This window comes from Rana temporaria, chromosome 12, assembly GCF_905171775.1.
Source record: "Rana temporaria chromosome 12, aRanTem1.1, whole genome shotgun sequence".
Taxonomy (NCBI): domain Eukaryota; kingdom Metazoa; phylum Chordata; class Amphibia; order Anura; family Ranidae; genus Rana; species Rana temporaria.
Window position 1 is genome coordinate 27,561,072 of NC_053500.1, and position 19,791 is coordinate 27,580,862.

General features: G+C 44.1%; 1 long non-coding RNA gene across 1 annotated transcript in view; it reads right to left on the minus strand.

The window, feature by feature from the left end:
- Positions 1-19,447, minus strand: part of LOC120918630 — a 110,503-nt gene extending 91,056 nt beyond the window's left edge. Inside the window, exon 1 of the long non-coding RNA XR_005744429.1 lies at positions 19,357-19,447. This is a non-coding gene — a long non-coding RNA (uncharacterized LOC120918630). The remainder of the gene's footprint in view (positions 1-19,356) is intronic.
- Positions 19,448-19,791: the final 344 nt, after the last annotated feature.

The following is a 19,791-nucleotide window of genomic DNA, read 5'->3' on the forward strand; positions in this document are numbered from 1 at the left end:
TGAGAATGTCGAAGATGATGAACATCCTGGACGACCTTGCACTTCAAGAACTGAAGAAAATGTCGAAAAAGAATCAGTCAGATTGTTCAAAAAGACTACCGACTCAATGTTCGAATGAATGATAGCTGAATACGTGAACATTGACAAAGACACTGCATGGAAAAAAAATTGCGAGGATCTTAATATGATGAAAGTTTGTGCAAAGATGGTCCTAATGCCGCGTACACATGATCAGTCCATCCGATGAGAACGGACCGATGGACCATTTTCATCGGTTAACCGATGAAGCTAACTGATGGTCCGTCGCGCCTACACACCATCGGTTAAAAAAACGATAGTGTCAGAACGCGGTGATGTAAAACACAATGACGTGCTGAAAAAAAAAACGAAGTTCGATGCTTCCGAGCATGCGTCGACTTGATTCTGAGCATGCGTGGATTAATTTTAAAACAAGTTGGCTTTTTATTAACCGATGGTTAACTAACCAATGGCACCCACACACGATCAGTTTTGACCAATGAAAACGGTCCATCAGACCATTCTCATCAGTTTAACCGATCGTGTGTACGCGGCATTAGGGTTCTCATACCACAGCAAAAATAACATGGCAAGGAATGTTGTGTTGACATTGACTCAGATCCAAACCTGTTTCGTAAAGTAATCACGTATAACAAAACCTGGATCTTCCAGTATTTGAACATCTTCTATATTTGCCCTATTTAGCACCATGCAACCTTTTCAATTTTCTCCATGCCTTCAACCAGTGGAAAACAAGACTGCAGCAATGTATTCGTGCAAATGGGGAATATATTGAATGGGACTAGCATTAAATTTGTAATACGTATTAATAAAGGTGAGGTATTTAATCAGTCTCGTTATTTAATAGGCACCTCGTATGAGCCCGTTTTAAAGAAAGAATCCTGGTACCCAACAAATGAGTCTGCTAAAACAAAATAATGTTCAGTTTATGCTTTTAGAGGTAGTCAAACACCAGAGAACTCTTATACTTGGAAAAAAAAGTCCCTGGACGTTCCAGGACATAAAGCAAAGCATTAACGCCATTCAATACAACATGAAATATAACAGAGACAATTTACAGAGCAGGCATCACAACTCGCAGAGTGCCAGGATTCTCTGGGACCATCAGCCACAGAGAGACTTGCCACCAGAAGGGCAGTGGGGACAACTGAGGAAAGGGACAACAAACATAGTATGCATACACCAAGGGGCAAAAAACATAACAAAGAAAGTAAATGGAACCCCCAGCTCCACCCCACCCTTTACCCAGCTCCACCCACCCTGCACTCAGCCCCAACCCACCAAATGCTTTATGGCTAAAACTTTGGATGTGCCGCCACTGAGGGCTGGTTAAGAAATGTGCCTTGCCCCTTTCTACCACCCGCAGCTTGGCCAGATATAACATGTAGTGTTGAGCAGAATACGCCATATTCGATTTCGCGATATATCACGAATATATAGCCGAATATTCGAGAAATATTCGCTAAATTCGAATATTCGTGATATTTTATCGAAATGAAATGTTTGCGAAATTTCGCTATTGCGAATGCGAAAATAATTGTGAAATTTCGTCAACTGCGGTAGGAGCACTCTGATTGGCTCAGAATATTCGTGATATTTTATCGAAATTTCGCAAAATGCGAATGCGATATTTATTGCGGAATTTCGACAACTGCGGTAGGAGCCCTCTGATTGGCTCTGATGCAAAAGAAGGGCGGAGAAAATAATCGCGCAATATTCCTATTGCCGAATATTCGCATTGCGAATATTCGGCAATATAAAATGATCGCTTCAGCTACTCGGCCGGGTCGGCCCAAGGTCTCTAATCATACCAGCAATGCTTTTAGACGTCGATGGAGATCACTAGGATGTGATCTGTTCTAAAAATAAAATTGAAAAAATCCGAATATTCGGAATAGCGAATATTGACCGCGAAATTCGAAATATTCGCGAATACTCGAATATGCCATATTCGAGCCGAATATTCGCAATACGAATATTCGTGAGCAACACTAATAACATGCTGTAGACCAACAGAAGATCTTGGAGACGTTTCTTCAAAGGTTGAAAGCTGGCTCTTTGCTTCCGCTTTGTAACAGAAAAATCAGGATATATAGAAATACAGTAGGCAGCCATTATACTCCAATTTGGGACAATTTCTTGCAGCACGCAAAAAAATTCTATCACGAAAATGCAAGCTCTGTGCAATCATAAGTCGAGGTATCACCCCAGACAGTGGCACCCTGGCTGTGATGCGATGCGCTCACTCAAAGCAAATAGCTTAGTAAAGGTGGTCGCCTTCATATTTTCCATGAGCCACCGCTCCGGGAAATCTTTAGGATGTATGCCCTCAGGGAATCCCACTAGCCGGAGGAAGTTTCAGTGGACTAGGAGTTTGAGGATTACCACACATGTATTCCATTGTGAACTACAAGCCTGCCTGCCTGCCTGCCTGCCATGGTGGCAGACCGGACTTGTAGTTCATTCATTCACAGATCTCTGAATGAAAGACACAGGTGTGTGGGTTGGGAGAGGGGAGCCCAGCCAATTTTAAATTTGACAGTTGCTGCGAGAAAGAACTCTGCACGCTGTCAAGAGAGAATGCTTAGCAACATGATAGATACCCTAAATACAACATGTTGATAAAAGTGGAGTTGGCTTTTAAGTGCAGTATATAAAAGTGAGACGACTGACCTGGCTGAAGTCTGGTTCACAAGACTGATTGAAGAGACCTATAACATACATTATGGGGCAGATCCAGAAAGAATTGCATGGGCGCAGCGTATGTGAGATACGTTACGCCGCTGTAACTTACTCATTGTAGCTTTGAATCCACAAAGAATTTGCGCCGTAAGTTATGGCGGCGTAGTGTATCTCTCGCGGCATAACGGCGCCTAATTCAAATCGGCGCGTAGGGGGGCGTGTTTCATTTAAATGAAGCGCATCCCCGCGCCGAACGAACTGCGCATGCGCCGTCCCTAAATTTCCTGCCGTGCATTGCGCGAAATGACGTCGCAAGGACGTCATTGTTTAGACTTGGACGTAAATTACGTCCATCCCGCGATTCACGGACGACTTACGCAACCGAAAAAAAAAATCATTAACGCGGGAACGACGGCCATACTTAACATAGCAGGTCTAACTATACGCCATGAAACAGCAGCTTTAACTATACGCCGGAAAAAGCCGACTAGAGACGACGTAAAAGAATGCGACGGCCGCTCGTACGTTCGTGTATCGTCGGAAATAGCTAATTTGCATACTCGACACGGAAAACGACGGGAACGCCACCCAGCGGACGCCGAAGAATTGCATCTTAGATCCGAAGGCGTACGAAGACGTACGCCTGTCGGATCTAGCCCAGATGCCGTTGTATCTTGTTTTGAGGATTCAAAACAACGATACGACGCGGGAAATTTGAAAGTACGCCGGCGTATCAGTAGATACGCCGGCGTACTCTCTCTGTGGATCTGCCCCAAAGTGTTTAGCAGTCTTCTTGAAGTTCAGCTTTAAAAACTATTTTTTAAAAGGGCAACTCCACTTTCGTGGGAAAAAAAATGCAAATAAAGAAAGAATAATATAGTGCATATTGCTACACTAATCATATTGTACTTGAATGTTAATAAAAATGACCTTTCCTTTTCAATCTGCAGCTGCTGTAATTTTCTGAGAATGCAATATGGCTACCTGGGGTTGTTCTGTACAGAGTGCGCACTGACCACTCCCCAGAAACATTTCCTGCTTGTGTGATTGGCTCACCAATTTTCCCAGAAGTCTGCCTAAGATACAAGTCAGATTTAAGGCATCCCCTGCAACAAAAATGTCATTTTTGGTGAGATATTCCCAATAGGAGCATATCTAAAAGGGATGCAGGCCCAGCAGCTTTCCTCATTAGTGCTCTTCAGCTGCACACCTGACAGTTAATTATGAAACCACTCCCATTAGACCTACTCAGTACAGAGGCACAGACAAACACACAGGGATTTCTTCAGAATAACAAAAGGTAGGAATCTGAAACAAAGGTCGTTATAATCCTTGCAATGTATATAGATCACCAAGAGGGGAATGTTTTCTTTCCTCAATAAAAGTGAAGTTACGCTTTAAAGACTAACTACAAGTAACCGACAACTAAAAATAGGAAATGCCCCGAATGCTTCTTGGCTAGTCTCTACTGATTCAGCCATGTTAATTCTGGTCACTACCTACAAATGTCACTGGCTTGTCTGAAAAGATCAGGGGTGCCAATACGAGATTGTTACCATGGAGACACATGCACAAGGAGGACTTGTGTGATCCCCATAGGCAAGACATAAGGGACGGTATGACATTTTCAGGACAAGCAGTGTTTGCCTTGAGTCACTTCTTTAGGTACATTTAATGCAGAGATATGAGGTATAGATGCAAGGTACGGAATATATATCACCGTTGGCAAAATAAAAAGAGTAGTTTCAAATCTGTAGTAAATGCAAAACAACAAAAGGTACCTTTCATCTGTGTCTATAATATAAGCTTTCTGTGTTTTACAAGTATTTGTTTCAGTTTTTAATGGTTTCTACGTTCTTTTTGATCATGAAAATATTGACCTGGTAGTTTTAGGCCCCATGCACACGAGACGCTGGTAAACGCAGCTTTTTCAACTGCCCCTGAACACTCTCAATGTTATCCTATGTGTCCATGCACACAGTCAAGTTTTTTTGCGTTTTTCGGCAGTTGCCTTTATGCTCGTTTTTTCAGAAGCAAAAAAAATGGGTTAAGACGCAAAAGTTTTTGCGGTTCAGACGCAAAACGCGTTTTTAAAGGTGACCTATTTTTTTACATTAGAAATCTCAAAAATGATGGCAAATTATGAAAAAAACATTAAAAAACATAAAAAAACTAATTCATTGCATTGTGGACAATCCACAACTTGTGGCAGGTGACATAGCCAGGTGACGTGGCAAGTGAACAATCCACAACTTGTGGTAGGTGACGTGGCCAGGTGATGTGGCCAGGTCACGTGGCCAGTGGAAAATCCACAACTTGTGGCAGGTGACATGGCCAGGTAAAGTGGCAGGTGACGTGGGCAGGTCATGGGGCAAGTGGACAATCCACAACTTGTGGCAGGTGATGTGGCCAGGTGACGTGACCAGGTAACATGGCTTGGTGACGTGGCAAGCGGACAATCCACAACTTGTGGCAGGTGACGTGGCAAGTAACGTGGGCAGGTGATGTGGCAAGTGAACAATCCACAACTTGTGGCAGGTGACGTGGCCAGTGGACAATCCACAACTTGTGGCCAGGTAACGTGCCAGGTGATGTGAACAGGTGACATGGCCAGGTAACATGGCCAGGTGACATGGCAAGTGGACAATCTGCAACTTGTGGCAGGTGACGTGGCAAGTGGCCAATCCACAACTTGTGGCAGGTGACGTGGCAAGTGGCCAATCCACAACTTGTGGCAGGTGACGTGGCCAGATGACATTGCCAGGTGATGTGGCCAATCCACAACTTGTTACCAGGTGAAAATTGCTGGACACAGTGGCAAAAATTGCTGGGCACAGTGGCAAAAATTGCTGGGCACAGTGGCGACAATTGATGGCACAGTGGCGACAATTGATGGCACAGTGGCGACAATTGATGGGCACAGTGGCGACAATTGATGGGCACAGTGGTGACAATTGATGGCACAGTGGCTGCATTTGATGGCATGGCATAGTGGTGACAATTGCTGGCACAGTGATAACAATTGATGGCACAGTGGCTGCGTTTGGCATGGCACAGTGGTGACAATTGATGGACACAGTGGCAACAAAAGATTGGCACAGTGGTGACAATTGATGGCACAGTGGCTGCGTTTGATGGCATGGCACAGTGGCTGCATTTGATGGCATGGCACAGTGGCTGCATTTGATGGCATGGCACGGCACAGTGGCGACAATTGATGGGCACAGTGGCGACAATTGATGGCACGGTGGTGACAATTCATGGGCACAGTGGTGACAATTCACGGGCACAGTGGCGACAATTAATGGGCACAGTGGTGACAATTGATGGGCACAGTGGCGACAATTGATGGGCACAGTGGTGACAATTGATGGGCACAGTGGCGACAATTGATGGCACAGTGGCAACAATTGATGGCACAGTGGCAACAATTGATGGGCACAGTGGCTGCATTTGATGGGCACAGTGAGGCTGCAATTGTTTGTTTTATTCGTTTGTTTGCGCCCCCCCAAACATTTTGAGCACCAGCCGCCACTGGTGTGGGTGCTACAAGACCCTCAACTCTGTGAAGAGTAAGGAGGCAGACATCAGTAGTGAAGGATGGATTATACAATTTTCTCCAGAACAGAAGGTACTGCACACTTTATTAAAGCTAAGTGGAAGTCAGACAGACTCAAAGATTGCCTTATGACTTGGGAAGCTGTCTGTTTCACAGAACCATAGCTAAGGGGTAAGAAAATAGATACATTAAAAGCCAGATTCTGCAACATAAGAAAAGAGGCAAAATAGCTGAAACAGGGGGCCATACGCAAGAACCACGTTTGCACACTGCCTAGTGTATGGCCAAAGAGGTGTTTGGTCCCAGGCATTTAGCCAAAGTCCCCTATGCATATGGACAGGCATTACTGCCATGTCAGATACCAGCTTAGATTTCTCTAATGCCTAGTACACACAATAGGATTTATCCGCGGATACGGTCCTCCGGAACGTTTCCGCGGATAAATCCTCTGAGGATTTTGATCCGATGGAGTGTACACACCATCGGATCGAAATCCGTGCCGAATTCCCATCGCGATGACGTGTCGCGCCGTCGCCGCGATGATGACGCGGCGACGTGCGCGACGCTGTCATATAAGGAATTCAACGCATGCGTCGAATCATTACGACGGATGGGTTCGGACGGATCGATCCGGTGAGTCTGTACAGACCACCGGATCGATCCGCTGGAGCCGATTCCAGCGGATAGATTTCATGCTAAGCATGCTAAGAAATTTTTATCCGCTGGAAATCGGTTGGCCCGAAATATATCCGCGGATAAATATCCGCTGGATCGTACACACCAGCGGATCTATCCGCTGAAACCGATCCGCGGATCAATTTCTGCGGATCGATCCTCTCGTGTGTACGGGGCCTAATGCCGGGTACAGACGAGAGGATTGATCCGCGGATACGGTCTGCGGATCTTGAGGATTTCCGCGGATTTTGATCCGATGGAGTGTACTCACCATCGGATCGAAATCCGCGCCGAAATCCCATCGCGATGACGTGTCGCGCCGTCGCCGCGATGATGACGCGGCGACGTGCGCGACGCTGTCATATAAGGATACCCACGCATGCGTCGAATCATTACAATGCATGCGAGGGAGGGAATCGGACGGATCGATCCGGTGAGTCTGTACAAACCACCGGATCGATCCGCTGAAGCCGATTCCAGCGGATAGATTTCTTAGCATGCTAAGAAATTTTTATCTGCTGGAAATCGGTCGGCCCGAAAAAAATCCGCGGAAAAAGATCCGCTGGGATGTACACACCAGCGGATCTATCCGCTGGAACTGATCCGCAGATCAATTCCAGCGGATAGATCCTCTCGTGTGTACGGGGCCTTAGAGACGAATATAACTAAAGTGGAGGGCCTCAGACCGTTGCTGAACAAGTTACAAAATTTGAGGGTATTGTTCTTTGTTGGAAGAGCTCTTCTTAAAGAATGTTATCCATTGAAACACAACTAGAAAATAAAAACACCGCTGACAGAAGAGAGGAGCCCAACAGGGTCAGAACCAGGTTATGTAGTAAATGGGTTTTGAGTGTGTTTGGAATGTCTGCGAGCAGATTGCTCCATTCACTGTGCACAGACTAACACAAAGGGAGCAGGTTTGGAATGTCTTCGAGCAGATTGTTCTATTAATTTTACGCAAACTAACGAGCTCAAAATGCAAAAGAATCCTGTTAGACACAACACCGGTCTCAGGCTAGGCCAGCGGAACTACAGAAATTGCTAATAAAGATGACCCGTAGAAACCGGAGTCCGAAGATCCAAAATAAAGACAATTTTTCCCTCTAGGGACAATTGCCTCCAAAAACAGAAAGCGAGGTCACCTTTTCGAGGTCCTCAGAGCATCTTTTAACAGACATGTTGAACTGAATAGCAACTAACCCAAAGTAAGACAAAGCCCCATGTATTCACAAAGAAAGTTAGTAAGGGCAGATAAGGCAGGGTGGTAGGTGACTGGAAATGAACAAGTCACTGTAGGCGGGCATTGGAAATAAAGCGAAGACTGGATCATTTTTCGATGTGCTTCAAACTGATGTAGCAGTGAGAAAATGCTTCTAAGTTAAAGGGTGAAAAAGAAACAAGTATCTGCAAGAATGTCTCTGGTGGATGACAACGGCACTGAGTTCCCTCAGGCCGAAACATTACCTCAGTAAATAAAAACGTCTGGATTTTTTTAACAAGAAAAAGGCACCCAATGGTTAAAAACGTGATGCAGCTTCTTTGCTGCAGCCTGGCTGGCCGTAACCGTTAAATGTATGAAAAGAGTTTGGGTCACACTTACAAAACTGGATGGAATGTGAAAAAATATTAAAACAGTGCACAAGACCAGTGCATAGGGTTACATATCAAGATGTGTTCACCACAAAACAGAAACTCACCTACAGGGAGCCTAGATAGAGAAAGAGTGCCGAGAGGGACTGGGTCACACCAAAGGTTGTGCCATGGCCAGGGCCGATCCGCCCTATAGGCTCACTATGCAAGCCGCTTAGGGCCCCGCAAAGCTACGGAGGGCCCCCCAAATTATTATAGGCCCCGCCTGGTGAGAAGTCATTTTTGGCCCCTCACCCCGCTTCTCAACTCGCTGGCTGCATGGGAGAAGAGGTAAGAAGTCAGCACCCCCCTTCTCACCTTAACGTAAGATGTCATTTCCGACAGCAGAACACCCCCTCCCCCCACTTCTCAACTTTAATCTTTAATGTGACTTGTCACTGTCGGCAGCGCAAACACCCCCACCCCCCCTCGCTTCTCAACTTTAATGTGACATGTCATTTTGCTTAGGGCCCCAGGGAGGTCGTGACGGTACTGGCTATGGCTCTGAAACTGGAAAGCTGTCTGAGATTAACGGACATAGAACACCATAATATAAAGCCCAGTGCCTGAAGGTCACATAATCATTTCACCAATGGCGGTGCGTCCATAAAGGGCGCACGGGCGCCGCCCCCTCTCTCATGCCACCTCTCTCTCACCAATAGATAGATTCATGCATTGCATGAATCTATCTGTGGTCACTGCTGCCACCCCCTATTCATGTGCCCGGACCCTTTTCGGGCGCCGGGCACCTGAATTACAGAGGCAGGGTATTTTTGGAGGCACCCGATTAGAGCCGTAGGCTCTAATAGGCGTCCAAAAAGGTGAACAGCAGGCGACATGCTGTGCGTTCGCTGTTCACTCAGCGTTGTGTTAGAAAGCGAATGAATTGTTTGGCACAGTGGCGGCAATTTATGGGTACAGTGGCTACATTTTTAATGGGCACAGTGGCTACGTTTTTAATGGGCACAGTGGCTGCAATTGATGTGGTTTATTTTTCAGTTTGTTTGCGCCCCCCCAAAAATTTAGAGCACCAGCCGCCACTGCATTTCACTGTATTCAGTGGTCCACTCAGAATGCAAGTGTTCAGAGTCACCAGAAGTTGTGTTGCCACTCTATACCTGGGAAGGGCTCAATCATAGGCATGCGCAAGGGGTGTGCCTGGGCAAACCCTAATCCTGGGTTTGGAAACCTGTCAATGGTGATCAGGTGATAGGTAAACCACAATCCTTCCTTGCCGACCCTCAGAACCTGGACAGGAGAGGTGGAGGGGTGGAGTTTAGAGGAACTGATCTGCATTTTCCTCCTGCAGCAGCTGAAAGAAGGCTTCTCCTCCTCTCCCTTTTGTCAACATTCAGCTGCCACAGGAGGAAAACATAGGGGATTTGTACTAATATATGGCACCCCTCCTTTCTCTGTTTCATTTCCTTCTGTTGCTCGGGTCCTCCATGTGCTCCCTTGCGCCCCCCTTCCCCTCATTGTTTCAGGATGGAGAGCGGGAAAGAGGCCGGTGAATACGTCAAACGCATATGTGTTGGAGGTTTGGGGTGCACACCCTAATGCGATAGGCTGTGCACACCTATGGGCTCCTATGCTAGGATATTATTTCCACACCCAGAGGTTTACATGCATTTGAACACTTATCACTGGAAAATAATAAAGAATATAACAATGTACATAAAAAGGAAATAAAAACAGCAAAAATGTCATAATGAACCACAGATTGTGAAAGAGAGCAAAACAGACCCCAAAAATGGTTTGGCCATACTTTTCTTTTAAGATCGTTACAAAGTACAAGGGGGTGATATCACAAGGGGTGGTGCCACCAGGTGACATCGCTGGGTGGCCCCGACCCTTTAGCTATTTAAGAACCGTTAGGCGGTGTAGCAGGCAGGCGGCGAAGCAGAGCTTTTTTTTTTGTTTCGGGTCCGCAGTGGCGGCGGGCATTAATGATGATGGATCTACACTGGAGGACATTGTTTTTTTTTATTTTAAATAAAGGAATTGTCAAAACATGTGTCTGTTTATTTCTTTTTGACATAACAGCTTCTTGGGTAAGTACACACTGCCATGGCCTCAATGCTTAGCTTCATATTGCGGCAATTTTAACTCAATATCCCAAGTGTACAGGCAGCAACACCTGTCAAACTTGCCCATTGAGCTCAATGGGGCTGCTTGACTTGTGGTTGTGCAACAGTATTTCAATGCAAATTTCTCATTCGGCTGGGAAAAGAAAAGAAAAAACATTCAGGAGGGAGGCAGCAGTATCAACTACTGCACTGTGGCGTGCAACAGTGGGAGGGTCTTAAAGTAGCATTAAATATCAGGAGTGTGCGTTATGTACAGAGTGCAGGTTTCAGGGGTGCACTGCATACAGAGTGTAGGGTTTAGGGGTGTGCTGCATACAGGGTTCAGGGGTGCACTGCATACAGAGTGTAGGTTTTAGGGGTGTGCTGCATACAGAATACAGGGTTCAGGCGTACACTGCAGAGTGCAGGGTTTATTGGTGTGCTGTGTATAGAGGAAAGAGTACAGAGGTGCCCCCTTTTCCCTCTAAATTGCCCCCTCAGTACAATGCCCTATTCCCACCCCCAAATCCCCCTCCTTGACAGTACCTGATAGAGAAATGCAGATGCAGAAGAGCAGGATAGGTTACAGGAGAAGAGTGTAGTGTAGCTGTGGGGCACGTGGGCACAATGTGGGCACCATTTATGCAGAGAGGTGGCTGGTGCAGCACAGTTGAGATCACTCCACAGCCAGAACTAGAGTAGCAGGATTGGCAAATGAAAATGGCCTAATAAGAAAAGTGAGTATTGTAATACAAACAGTTGTATCCTTCTTAAGATTACAGCAATGAACCATCTGCCTCTAAGCTATACTAGTAAAAATCACCGAAATGACCTGAACCACACTTCAGAATTGTTGGTCACCGACACTGATCTGTCAAACTACACAAAGAGGACTACTTGTCAAAGCTAAGTAATTACTCCATGTATTATTAAGATTATTAGTTATGTAACCTCAATCTCAACATTTTTATTCATCTGAGCAGAGTAAAGCATATGTCGGCTTGTGTTTGTATCAAAGTGGCCCCATCACCCACACACACTTAAAAGTAAAAACTACAGAGCATTTTCCCCTGAGTATTCTTTATTAGCCAATAATCTAGTTTCTCTTAGAGTAATTAATTTTAGCATAAGTCACTACAAATGAATCTATTTTCAATTATAGGTCATTGACAAAGCTCATTCCATTTCATCAAGAAGAGAGAGAGAGCTATACTAATCAGAAAGCAAAGGAAGTATATATAATGACAGACATAGCAACTCCATTGTACGTATATAAGTGTAGCAACTGGTTACTTCAAGGTATCGGTGCCAACTTAAATTTAGAGGGGGATCAGAGATGTAGTTGGCTCTGATCCAGTTAATGTGTTCAAATTGGGTCTCTGTCTCAGCTTTGCTGTGCTGTGGGCTCATTCTGTTGTTCCTGGGGTGCTGTTCCCAACCCAGGACGATAGGTGGCAGCAGTGGAATCAAGGTTTGGGTGCTTTTCCCCAGCAGAGGGGTATTTATGAGACAGACACCATTGGTCTGGGTTCTTCTTGTTCTTGTAGTGCGGCATCCACCTTCAGGGTGACTGCATCACGGCACCCCGGCGAAATGGCCTTCCGGGCTGGGGTGCCCGTACCATGCGGTGTTCCTGGTTCCGGGACCACGTTGGTCCGGAACATTTGAGCTGTGGCTGGGCCCCAGTAATCGACTGGGTCCCTATCATTGAGAAGATCCCAAGCATTGTCCCCTTGAGGAAGGAGTCCATCTGAGGAGAGCCAAAAGAGGCTGACGATCCAATAGGGTCTCGACAATCCACCGGGGATCAAGGTAACCATATACTGAGAGGATGGACGTTGGTTACCTATGAGTTGGAAACCTGTAAGCTATCTGAAGAAGATCCAGGCTAATTATATTGAGGATAATCACCTCCGTTCTCTCAATCCTAAGGAGTGTCTGTGGCAGAGACTTTTCCTCCAAGTTCCAAATGATACTCTGGCTGCCAGGTCAGTGAGAGAGGCCTGTCCGGGTACACTAAGTCCACTCAGGCAGGAGTGGTGCAAGAAGTGTTACACGTGGGAGCAGGACTGTTTCCCTATTATTACGCCTGAATCTGCTGTTCTCCTACTTTCAACTCTACCTTTCACCACAAGTTTACTGTTTTTACCCGGCTGGGTAATAAAGAGCACAAAAACGACACCCGTCGTGGACATTCCGTTACTACTGCATTCCCCATACACCCTTAGACGGCGGAGGAGCCATGAGGTAACATGCCACTCAATTATATCACTGCACATCTATGGATTGTGATGGAAAGCCTTATCCCACCGTAAAGTATACTCCCATTATCATATAAGAAAGATGTAGGCATTTAAGCCTTACTCCCTCTTTATGTTCAAACACAATCAGTTTGCAGAAATATAGTTGTGCTCAAAAGTTTACATACCCTGGCAGAATTGATGATTTCTTGACCATTTTTCAGAGAATATGAATGATAACACAAAACTTTTCTTTCACTCATGGTTAGTGTTTGGCTGAAGCAATTTATTATCAAAGCAACTGTGTTTACTCTTTTTAAATCATAATGGCAACAGAAACTTCCCAAATGACCCTGATCAAAAGTTTACATACCCCAGTTCCTAATACCGTTTATTGCCCCCTTTAACATCAATGACAGCTTGAAGTCTTTTGTGGTATTTGTGGATGAGGCTCTTTATCTTCTCAGATGGTAAAGCTGCCCATTCCTCTTGGCAAAAAAGCCTCCAGTTCCTGTAAATTCTTGGGCTGTCTTGCATGAACTGCACATTTGAGATCTTCCCAGAGTGGCTCAATGATATTGAGGTCAGGAGACAGATGACCACTCCAGAACCTTCACTTTATTCTGCTGTAGCCAAAGACAGGTCGACTTGGCCTTGTGTTTTAGATCATTGTCATGTTGGAATGTCCAAGTACGTCCCATGCACAGCTTCCTGGCTGATGAATGCAAACGTTCCTCCAGTATTTTTTGATAACATATTGCATTTATCTTCCCAACAATTTTGACCAAATTTCCTGTGCTTTTGTAGCTCACACATCCCCAAAACATCAGCGATCCACCTCTGTGTTTCACAGTAGGAATGGTGTAACTTTCATCATAGGCCTTGTTGACGCCTCTCCAAATGTAGCGTTTATGGTTGTGGCCAAAAAGCTACATTTTGGTCTCATCACTCCAAATGACTTTGTGCCAGAAGGTTTGAGGCGTGTCTCTGTGCTGTTTGGCATATTATAGTGGGATACTTTGTGGCATTTGTGTAGAATTTTTTTTTTTTCTGGCGACTCGGCCATGCAGCCCATCTTTCTTCAGGTGCCTCCTTATTGTGTATCTTGAAACAGCCACACCACATGTTTTCAGAGAAGAGACTCCTGTATTTCATCTGAAGTAATTTGTGGGTATTTATTTGCATCCTGAACAATTTTCCTGACAGTTGTGGCTGCAATTTTAGTTGGTCTACTTGACCCTGGTTTGGTTTCAAAAGGACCCTCATTTTCCACTTCTTTTTTTTTTTAAAGATATTTTAATTGAAGTTTTTCAACAAACTGACAAACAGAAAAAAAAAATACACACACAAAGAAAAAACACAGTCACTGTACCAGGTGGACTGGTTCGAAATGGTAGGCAATATTCTCAGACATAGGCAAATAAAGAGATACCAATACAAAGGATATACAGTAGGCACACCGGGAAAAGGTGCATGAAGACCAACATGGGCACAGCAAAGGTGGGAGTCTATACATTAGAGATCCTTAGGGCACTGGCCAAACAAGTGTACTTCAGTTAGTGCTGGGAAAGAGTAAATGGGCTAGCCAGCCACCTACCCCAAATTTTATGAAAGGTTTTGGTCCGTTTCCGGATTTCAAAAGTAAGCTTATATAGTGGGATGGAGTGATAAATACGTTTCAGCCAAAAGGCTTTCAAAGAGGTCTGTGTACCCTTTCAGGACAATAGAATGGTAATTTTCCACTTCTTGATTAGAGTTTGAACACTGCTGATTTGCATTCTCGATTGCTTGGATATCTTTTTATATCCCTTTCCTGTTTTATACAGTTCAACTACATTTTCCCCGCAGATCCTTTGACAATTCTTTTGCTTTCCCCATGACTCAGAATCCAGAAACTGGATGAAAGATGCAAGGGTCTGTCAGGAGTCCAGAAACTCATTGATCTTTTAGGCTGGGTTCACACTATACTACAAGACAGTACGACTTTCATCCTACTTTTCTCTGCGACATCAGTCCTACATTGGTCCTACATCCATCCGACTTGAATGAACAGGATACTACTTTGATCCAACTTTGTGATAGTCTGACTTGTTCTTTGACCAATCAAAACAATCCCAGAGTGAAACAAATTCCTTTTACTGCTGCTCTAATCGCCATGTCGGATGGTAAGGACAAGGATCCTACTTTGATCCGACTTTAATGATATTCAATGGGCTGAGGTAGGATCAAAGTCGGACCAAATTAGTACAGGGAGCATTTTCAAAGTCGGACCGACTTGTGTCGGACGTTAAGACGGCTCTCATAGGGAAACATTGATTTTCACTCGTCATGAGCTCCCAATGTCGGAGCGTTTGTCAGACCAGTGTGAACCCAGCCTTATACACACACACACACACACACACACACTAATTACAAGAAAACAGATCACAGGTGAGGATGGTTACCTTTAATAGCCATTAAGGCTGGGTTCACACTACTACACTACTTTCATCCTACTTTGCTCTGCTACATTGGTCCTACATTTATCCTACATTGGTCCTACATCCATCCTACTTTCATGAACAGGATACTACTTTGGTCCGACTTCAATGATATTCAATGGGCCTGAAGTAGGATCAATGTAGGACCAAAAGTAGTACAGGGAGCATTTTCAAAGTCGGACCGACTTGTGTAGGACGCTACAAGACGCTCTCATAGGGAAACATTGAACACAGAGCAAAGTAGGATGAAAGTAGTGTAGTAGTGTGAACCCAGCCTCAAACCCCTTTGTATCCATTTGTGTGCATGTTATCAGGCCAAAGTCACCAGGGTATGTAAACTTTTGATCGGGGTAATTTGTGTAGTTTCTGTTGCCATTATGATTTAAAAAGAGTAAAAACAGTTGATTGATAATAAATGGCTTCAGCCAATTGTTAACCATGAGTGAAAGAAAGGTTTTTGTGTTATCATTCATATTCTCTGAAAAATGGCCAAGAAATCATCAATTCTGCCAGGGTATGTAAACTTATGAGCACAACTGTATATATCCTTGTTGTGCAGTAAGGATGGCTGACGACTTAAAACACAGAAAAGTATATTCTTATGTCCAAACAAGTTCACGTCTTTTTTACTATCTGCCAAACACTAAATCGAAGATCGGCCCTGCTTCTATTAATCGCAATAAAAGCACTGTGGATGCATTTGAAAATTGGCATCTTTCATGCACCGTGACAGAAAGACAAGATAAATGATATTTGCCACCTTCTGTGTTCTCAGATGCAGTAAGGCTTATTGACATCCATTATCCATCTCTGGCTTATATTGGCTGACCCATAATTCTCAAAGATTTAACAAAGGCAACTTTGAGTCTGAAAGGCCGCCAGGCGTGTGCTTTGTTTGAGAACTAAAGTGACACAGAAAAACGTCCTTTAATTGACAGTTAAGTTGGATTGTGCGGGAGGCTTAAATGGAACTTTAGGAGGCAATAAATAGCAATGGCTGTGTATTACTGTATACTGTAGCCTAGTGATTTACACAATGTACAGTAAAAAAAAATATTAGTTCATAGTAAACTGCCCTTCCGATGATCTTTAATGGACTTCAGTGAGATTTTATAAGAAGATACTGGAATGTACACTGTGTGGCCATGTGAGATACAAAATTCTACCGAGACGTATCCAAGGTCAACTAATAGATGAAGACAATTCCACAAAATCTGACAAAGGTATCAAATCAAGAGCTTTATATAACCAATGTGCAGATAAATAAAAGCAGTGTACTTGGTCAACTAGTGGACACTAAGGGTAAAAAATAAAAGCAAAAACAGCCTTACAACATAAACCATAATATTCAAATACCTGTAGATAGTAGCTATAGAATATGAAAGGAAAACTAGTATTTTTCTGATATGAAACAAACTTTTCTAAACAGGAGATTTTCTTATAGTGCCATATCACTAAAAGCCTGTGTTTTGCAATATTTTAGAAGTGTTACTAAACCCACAACAGTAAAATCAGTTTGTATATGGCGTAAAGCAGGGGTCCCCAACCCACGGGCCGTAGCCCGTTTTCAGCCGGGCCGCAAAGGCTGCACTTTCAGAGGTTCAGCGGTGGCGGGTGAGCAGAGAGATGACATCACCTCTCGCTGCCCGCCCCACATCACAGCTGTTCCGCCCTCACATCCAGCCGAGAACACATGACATGTTGGGTATCAATTTACTCAGCGTAACATTATCTCTCACAATACAGTGGAACCTTGGATTACGAGCATCCAGCGCCCCCGCACCTCTGGTCAAATGTGTCGCTGCTCTTTTTGCCAGACAACACTTGCAAACCAAGTCAGGATTTTGTAAAAAGTATTTCTCGTATTGCGAAATGCTCGTTAAACGCGTTACTTGCAATCCAAGGTTCCACTGTATAGAAAAAAACCTGGGCTACCTTTACGTTATTTTTATTCAAAAAAGTGTATTTTTCCCCAAAATATTGTGTTTGTAAGACTGCTACAGTGTGACAAAGTATTGCAACGACTGCCATTTTATCCTTTAGGGTGTTTGAAAAACATTTATAATGTTTGGGGTCCCATGTAATTTTCTTGCAAAAAAAAAAAATAATATTGCCCAGTTGGACAAATTATCTCTTATTTTTGTCCTGTTGACCACAAACGTGTGAGTGATCTTTGTAATTGGGGCACAGAGGGCAATTATCACACGATCGCACTTCCAACTGACTTTTTCGTGGATTTTGCGCCAAAGGGCGTTGGCCGTGAACTTGGTATGCATACTACGTAATAGACGTACTATGTGGTTTTTCTGCTCTTTGCCGCCACTGGGCAACTTCTGCTATTGTTGTCTGATCTTTAGCATTGGTTCTGATATGGGTGACCACATTTCCAAACTACCATTCAGGGACACCCCCCTTCCCAAAAATCAGCTTGTGCTGTAACGAATCACAGCACAGTGATTGGACACAAGAGGCGGGATTTATGATTTCTCCAATCACAAGCAGGGGGCAGGGATTGTGCTCCTCCAGGCATTCCCGGCCAGGGCAAGTACTGTCAGTGAGTAAAGCAGTGATATGGCAGCCATTTTTGGGGGCATCAGATTGGCCCCGGGGGGGAAGCTGTGTCAGTTTCATTCCAGGACACTTTATTGTCCTGAAATGAAGGTGCCCGGGAAAGATCTGCAAAATGCAGGACTAGGGTGACCACGTGTCCCGGATTCCCCCGGGACAGTCCCGCATTTTGCAGTTCTGTCCCGGGTCCCGGGCACCTTCATTCCAGGACAATACAGTGTCCGGAATGAAACTGACACAGCCACCCGATGAGAGAGCGGGGCTGAGAAGCCGGCATCCCTAACAACTGATGAGTCTTGATCTGTCAATGGGCTTTCCCGCTGACAGCTAAATAATTAATAAAGCTGCCAGTAAAAAAAGAAAAAAAAAGAAAAAGAAAAACACGGCGTGGGGTCCCCCTCCCCCTTTGGGTCCTTTGGGGGCTTCCAAATTCTGATTACCCCCCTGCCTGCATGCCACCACAACCACCAGCCAGGGTAAGATGGGGACGTGATGCGTTGGGGTGGGGGGTAGAGCCCATGGGTGCTGGTATGGACTGGGGCGAGGGGGGGGGAACTCTTTTTTGCTTTTTCTTTTTTTCAATAGCCAGGGGCCAGCAATTGCAACCGAGAGTCAATTTAAATGTGATTTAACTCTTTTTTTTATTTAGACATTTCATTTTTGCTGCAGCATGTTCTATACATGGTACACATGCCCCACTTTACAGGCAGACTAAGGGGACCCCCCAGGCACTATATTTAGAGGAATTGTTAATTTGTATTGTTGCACTTTAAGCATAATTAAAATCACTGCTCCTGAAAAACTTTAAAATTGCCACATTTTTGTTTGTGAAGGTGGGGGTGTCCCTGAATGGCAGTTTGGAAATGTGGTCACCCTAGTGGTATGGCCTGCACCAGATATATAGGTTTCCAACAGGTACACAGATCTGTCACCCTCCCTGACATTTGCAGAGGTATAATAGAATTCTGAAGAACGATGTGAACACTCTATGAAGCCCCCGGAATGTTTTATTAGTGTGCCCAAACACTCTCTCTGCAATTATAAATGATTTATTTCTAACTTAATCACATAACATGGCCGTATTGGAGTTTCATAAATCTGTTATTCTTTCCCGGAGAAGAAAAAAGCTTGAGCTGGGCCTTGCCTCTGTCATGTCCTCAAACTGAGTTATAGGTTATAGCTCACATGTGGCTACTACTCTTCTTCTTCAGCATGGCATAGGTGAGTAGGTCTCCACCAGGAAATAATAAACGCTCCGATGATGCAATATACTACTAGGTGAATGTTATGAGTCAGCATGATGAAGATGAAGCAGAGGCAATAAATGTGTCCGCTATTAGACTGCATCAGGTCTCTGATTACTAAGAATGCAGACAAAAAATTCAATTTGCATTTAGTAATTTAAAAACGGTGCTTACCCATTTCATATTTCACACCTGTACACCGTCTATGGACTAGAGCCTTTTTTACGTTACTGCTATGGGCTTGTTTATTTGGCAATCATTTTCATTACCTAAGATAAGGAAATAAATATATCACAATATCAGTACAAACAAGGTTTTCTTTTGGTGATAATGTCATGCAATGTACATTTTCATGCCACCCATAGACAAATAACATTAAAAACCCCACCAATGTTCTGGTCTGTTGAGTGTTAGTTTAAAAAATAAAAAAATAGCATTACTGTAGATACAAAGAAAGTCTAAAAAGATTGTAAACGATCAGCTTGTAAAACAATCAATTCAGTTTAAAATAGAAATGAAGGGCAAAACTTTTTTTTTTTTATAATATTTATTTTATACCTTTTTTATTTAAAAAATTTACATAAAAGAAATGTTTATTCTATGCAATAA